General features: G+C 41.9%; 1 protein-coding gene across 2 annotated transcripts in view; it reads right to left on the bottom strand.

Annotated features, from left to right (window-relative positions):
• The window catches only part of MAML2 (mastermind like transcriptional coactivator 2), a 331,734-nt gene that overhangs the window by 239,638 nt on the left and 85,272 nt on the right, over nucleotides 1–6,824 (bottom strand). The gene's annotated exons all lie outside the window — the stretch shown is intronic.

Below are 6,824 nucleotides of genomic sequence, written 5' to 3'. Positions count from 1 at the left end.
AAAACACACACACACACACACACACACACACCCCTTTGTTAAAATAATAAGCAATCACCAAAACTCTCTGACACACACACACACACACACACACACACACACACACACGCACGCCCGCCCTCTTTGTTGAAATAATAAGCAATCACCAAAACTTCCCTCGCAAAAGTTACAGATTCTCTCTTAAACACACACTTGCTCCCAGTAGAGTTTATTTAATGTATCTTTAATAGCTTCCTTGTACTCCTTTCTTCCTTTCCGCTTTTAAATTCTGGAAAATCTCAAGCTGACAAAAGAAGACATTTTTAAAACGCGAACCTTCGCAGGCAGAAGCCCCGGCCAGCCCGCAGGCCAATGAGCAGGAGGCCCCCCGACGGCGGGGAGGGGGCCCGGCTGTCGGGAAGGGCCCGCACTCCTTAAATGGCAGGCGCTTCCTCCTTGAAAAGGCCCGCTCCGCACAAACAGAAAAGGGCGGCGGAGAGAAAGCAGGAGGCGCCGCTCCAGTTGCAAACAATCCGTGCACGTCCGCGGCGCTGAGCGGAGCGCGGCGCAGGCCTCGCCGGAGACTCCGGGCGGAATCCGCAGCCTCCCCACCACCCTCCCATCCTCATCCTCATCCTCAGACCCGTGTTTATTCCACGCCGCCAGAAGCGTGACCCACACGTCACCGCCCTGAGAAAAGCCGAAAGTGCCTTCCTCCTCTGCGCACAGCCTAAGTCCTGTTGTAGTCCGCCCCTCCTGCCTCTGATCTGCCCCACGGACTCCGCTTTGCGACACGGACCCCGCTTTGGGAACCGGACCCCGCTTTGGGAACCGGACCCAGGGGCCGACTTCAGTGGCTTCTCCCTTTGCCTAAAAATCATGCTGTTTCTATAGAGAAATCTGGAGGAAATATAGAGAAATCTGGAGGAAAAAAAATCAGGACAACTTGGGGCTGTGCTGCCTAATGATCTCAACCCTATTTCAGATCTTTTAAAATATGATCACCCCTTTTAAGAGCCCCAGAGTCATGGGAGAGAATGCTCACGTAGGATTTATAAACGTTTAAAAATGGACAAAATGGTGATGCTTTAGTAAGTCAGGGTGAAGCCTAAGAATGTTTTCATATCTAAGCTATGCCTGTAATTCTGTAAGTAGATAAGGAAGCTTCCGGTTATTATACTCTTCACATTCTTATAGACAGAAGAGTTTGAGCTGTAATAATTAGAAAATTACTGGTATTCCCGAATGTAGTACAATCAATACATTCATAATTTCTCCAGGTTGTAATTATTCACCCTTAAATTTAAAAAAAATGGATCCTATATTAAAGCCATTTATTGTTACGTTAATAATAGTAATAACAACTGTTAAACTTCTGAGCATTCACTATGTGCCAGTTGTGATGCAGGTTGTTTACATGCATTATTTCATTTAACTCCCCAAACCCTACGTAGAGCTATGATTATGTACATTTGAAGAAACAGATTTAGATAATTTGCTGTAAGCCAGAGAGTTAGCAGGTAGCAAAGCTATAACTGTTACCCAACACCTGGACTCTCAAAGAATACACACACTATTGAACCATCTACCCATCCATCCATCCATCCATCCACCCACCCACCCACACATCCATCCATCCATCCACCCAATAAGGAAATGCCCATCATTTGGAAGACACGATCAAACAAATGAAATAAGTTGTACACACCCCCCAAAATTCTTTTAACGTCTACATCTATTTTATCCGATTGAAAGGTAAGGAACAGACAATATCTTAAAATGTCAGACATCAGATAATAACACTCACATACTGAATTGTAGAAACAATGAATAGCAGAAGAAGAAATAAAAACTCAACGAAACTGTTAACAAGAAATTCAATGCTCTTTTGACATACAAAATATAACATTCAAGGTATTTCTCAAAAGACCAATTTTTCCTTGAATTTTCCAAATAATTTTCAAAAATACATTCGGGGAACATTTGGGAATAGCAAGTTTCCAAAACAAAACGTGCATAGTTAGATTAGTTCGCCCGTTTTACCATTTTTTGTTTCAGTGGAAAGTTCATTGGACAAATTAAAATTTCACCCTAGACAGGATGTGAGAACGTTTTTGTAAATCACGGTTTACTGTATATTAATGCCATGTGAAAGCTGTCTTTCCCAAACAAGAACCCACATGAAACTTGGTTATTAAACCTCAAATAAACCCTTTTTACATACCTATAAGCCTCAAATTGAAATTACCTATAAATGGGTTTTTAGATTTCTTTTTATTTTAATTCCCAAGTATGGAGGGCAAAAGGTTACATCCTTTATATAAACTTCTGCTTTGGGCTAAAACCAATATATCCTCATTTTGAGGTTTCATCTGAAATGCCTCAAGTTGATTTACTTCAATGTGAGCTTGTATGGGCTATAAAATTGTGACTCAATTCAAGCTATTTCTGTATTCACCTGAATCACACTATTATGCTTAATTCTTTGCATTTCAGTGTTCAACAAAAAATATGAGGACTTATTATGTACCAGGTACTATGCTAGGCACTACAGAAGCCAAAGCACAAAAAGCATGGTCCCTATGCTGGAAGAAAGTTACAGACTCGGGAAAGAGAACAGGTGAATAGGTCTTAAGAATTGAGTTAGTGCCAAACAGGAAGCATAACTCAAATGTGTGGGACTCATAAGTAAGAGTGATCAATTCAGGGAAGGCCCTCTCCTCTACAAACCATCTCATTCATCCATTCAACAAATATTTGTTGGATTTTGAAGGATTAGGAGGTGTTTACAGGTAAGGAAGGCAGAAGAAACACCGGATGCGGAAGCACTACATTCCGAAAGGGATTCATGTTCAGGGATGTGGTTGAAGTATGTATAAAATTCGATAAACCACAAGTGATCAAGTGACTGATTCTGTTTGGGGTGCAAAGGAAGGCATCTGAGAAGACATAGGAGCTACCTCCTGAATGTACCCACAAATGCCCCTAGTACACTGAACATTTGGAAAAAGCCATCTGTGGTACGATACCGATTAAGCGCTCAATCCCTTTCACATCAAGTCAGTGAGAAATTCCTTCAGTGTTTCAGTAGAAGTCCTGATGAGTCGAATGTACCTAACTTCTTTGGGGAGGAACAATGAAGCGTTCCTTTACTCATTGTAGAGAGAACTCCGACTGTGCTCTTACTGTGGTATCACACCTGGGAATGTCGCTAGCCCATGGTGACTGATCAATGTGACATACAAGGTTTAAGTTCTGCTCTGAGGACACCAGTGAGGACATGCACCAAGTTTGTCAATTAAGAACAGAGAACCACCTCCCTTGGACCAGCAGTTCTCACAGACTCCTCACCCTGTCTCAATTGTTAATTCCAAGTGAAACAAGGACATGATTCATACCCCCAGTTGCTTTTCTTTTCATGTGTAGCATGATCAAAAGAATAATTATACAGAGAGGAATTCTGCAAAGACAAAAATTGCGTGTGATCCTCCTTACATAAGGACCTCAGTGTGCTGCTGGAAACCCTCTGATTTGTTCTGTTGACTGCCAGCTTTCAGGTTACAAGCAGGGAACAGAGAGCCCTCATTAACATCTTCCTAGGCTCCAACAAATAGGGAGGCAGTTCAACACACCCATTTAGTCTTGACAAGTACGTATCAGATTCAGAACATGCAAAAATAATAAACCTTAGTCAACAGTTCGATGATTTCTGAGCAAAGAGAGAGGTGGCACATACAGCTTGGTTCAAGACCCTAGAGAAAGTTTTAGGAGGACTTACTAAGAGAAGAATTCTGAGTCTGTTCAGTGGCCAAAAAAAAAAAAAAAAACAAAAAAAGAAAAGAAAAGAAAAAGTCACTATGCTTTTAAACTCTTTCCACACACTGTTGCTTAACATCTCATACTCCCACCCCAACCCCCACACACAAAGCCTAGATCAGAAAGGGAAAAGGGCCTGTGGAATAAATAAATAAAATCTTTAAAAAAAAAAAGAAAAGAAAGGGAAAAGGGCAAGTTTCCTATGGGGAAGGTTTAGCATGTTTTTACTGGATTGGCAGATTGGCTTCTGCTTTCCAATTAATTTCACCCCAGTTAAAACCAACTTTGTCCACACTGCAGATGCCCATGCCCCCGCGCCCCCCGCTGTGCCTCACAGAACAGGAGGTGGCTGAAGAAAACCACGTTCTTGGGGTTGCTGGTCACCCTGTAAATTCTGCACCACTAACCTCAAGCAGACCATCAGCGCTGCCCCAATTCTAGTATGTTTTCTGGGTCCATTCACTCTGTCATCCTCCTTCATGACTATTTCCCACCTCTCCCTCTCTGCCTCATTCTTAGTCTAAATCACTGGATGGAAGTGATTCCTATTTCACTGAGAAAATAGAAGCCAACAGAAGAGAACTTCCTCAACCTCTTACCAACGCGTGCATGCACTTAACTGATTATTTATCCCCGCCCTCTCCAATATGGTAGTCACTAGTCACATGTGGCGGCCACTGATCACTTGAAATGTAGCTAGTCCGAGTTGAGAGGTCCTTTTTGTGTAAAATACACTGGATTTTGAAAATGTAGTGTAAAAAATGAATGCAAAATCTCAATAATTTTTTTCATATTTAATAGATGCGTTAGTGGTAATAATTTGTATATATTGGTTCAAATAGTCATGAAAATTATTTTCACCTGGTCCTTTTCCTTTTTTTTTAAACATGGCTACTAGAATTTAAAAATTACATATGTGGCTCACATTGTATTTGCTTTGGACAGTGCTGCTCTATTCTCTCCTATTACCATGAAGGAACTACCTATGTTGTTAGCTAAGACCGAGCCCCCCCCTCCCCACCCCTGCCGCTGTGCATTAGAACCCCTTCCTCCCTCCCACTCATAGCCCTCACTCCAGCAATTCTCACTGCTTTCTCCTTCTTCATCAATGTCCCCCCTCTAATTGGATCATTCCTATATGTATGCAGACATGCTGTTCTCTCATTTAAAAAGAAACAACTCTTGATGATACATCTCAATTTAATTACCACCTCATTTCTAACTTCTCAAAAACATTGTCTATACTCAGTCCACAATTTTTTGTGTCATCTCTTACGAATATACTTCAATCCCCACTCACTCCCCCAAAATGGCTCCTGTCAAGGCAGTATGTGCTGGAGCTAGCAGAAGCCAACTGTTAAATACTTAAGAATTTTGCAAGCTTTCCCTTAAACTACTAGTAGCATGAAATTGGCTATGATGGGAGTATTTACAACATGGAAATTGGTAGACACTACAAATCAAGAGAGCTAGTGCAACCGTCTAAGCACTGCTTGAAAGTTACCAATGGCCTCTACCAAACCTTATAATCCATTACCAGTCCTCAGCTTACCAAATTTTTTTGCAGCATTTGACACAGACAGACACTCCCTCCTCCTTAACTTTTCTTCACTTGCCTCTTGGGGCACCACCTTCTCCTAAGTCTTCCCCCTCACTGGACACTTTCCCTGTCTCCTTTGCTAGCTCCACTTCATCTCTCTGACCTCTAAATATTGGAGAGTCTTAGCACTCAATCCAAACATCTCTTTTCTTAATCTATACTTCTTCTCTGGTGTTTTCAGTCTTATGGTCTTAAATACCCAAAGGTAGACTTTTAGGCCGGAACTTGCCCATGAATCCCAGCTTACTTATACCACTGCCTACCTGACATCTTCACTTGGATGGCTAATAGGTAAGTCAAACTTAACATGCTCAAAATGAAAATTTTGATTCTCTGTCTGCCCTTCTTTCCCTGTTCCCAAGCATGATATTCTAATAATATGCCCCAGCTCAATAAATGGCAGTTATATGGACCACACATATTGATTTACCCTTGGTTCCACTCTTTCTTTGATACCCCACATCCAGTGCATTGGCATTCCAATGGGTTCTAGCTTCAGAACATATCCTAGATTACTTAGAATAAGAGCAAATCTTTCGGGGCGCCTGGGTGGCGCAGCGGTTAAGCGTCTGCCTTCGGCTCAGGGCGTGATCCCGGCGTTATGGGATCGAGCCCCACATCAGGCTCCTCTGCTATTAGCCTGCTTCTTCCTCTCCCACTCTCCCTGTTTGTGTTCCCTCTCTCGCTGGCTGTCTCTGTCTCTTGTCGAATAAATAAATAAAATCTTAAAAAAAAAAAAAAAAAAAAGAGCAAATCTTTCTAATGGTCTACAAAGCCCTACAATGTAGGGCTCTCTGTAGGCTCTCTAAACTCCCTCCCACCAATCTCCCTTAGATTACTCCTATCCAGCTAGAATATCTTTGTCAAAAAGGTGCTCCTGGCTCAGAGGCTTTATTATTGCTGTTCTCTCTGCCTGAGAACTCTGCTCCCAGATGGTTGTATGGCTCATTCCCTGACTTTCTGCAAGACCATTCTATATGAAATTAATCCCCTCCTTGGCACTTACCACCATATGATACACTATATTGTTACCTGTTTGTATGTTTATCATCTGCCTAACCTCAGCAGATTATTTTTGAGTGTTACACATCTAGCAACTGCACGAGGCACATACCAAAAGCTCAGTAAATGTTTGTTGAATGAATGCAGAACCTGATGTCACACTGCCAGCCTTGGATCATAAAGAAAGCTACTGTCATTTTCTGTTTTGTATGCAAGCACCAAGTGACAGACACATCTTAAATGGCAAAGTATTCTATTTCTCTACCAGGCTGCCTTTGCATACAGACCCAATAGTGAGCGAGGCCTTTTGGCCTAGACAAGCAACTAAATCTGACTCAATTCAGAATTAATAGTGATTCCTTTGGTGATAATGGTATTGCAAACTCTTTTCTTTTGATATTGCCTTTTTTAAAAGGGGGATTTTAGG

This window comes from Ursus maritimus, unplaced genomic scaffold, assembly GCF_017311325.1.
Source record: "Ursus maritimus isolate PB19 unplaced genomic scaffold, ASM1731132v1 scaffold_16, whole genome shotgun sequence".
Taxonomy (NCBI): domain Eukaryota; kingdom Metazoa; phylum Chordata; class Mammalia; order Carnivora; family Ursidae; genus Ursus; species Ursus maritimus.
Note: the sequence above shows the minus strand (reverse complement) of the source record. Positions and strands in the feature narration are given on the sequence as shown.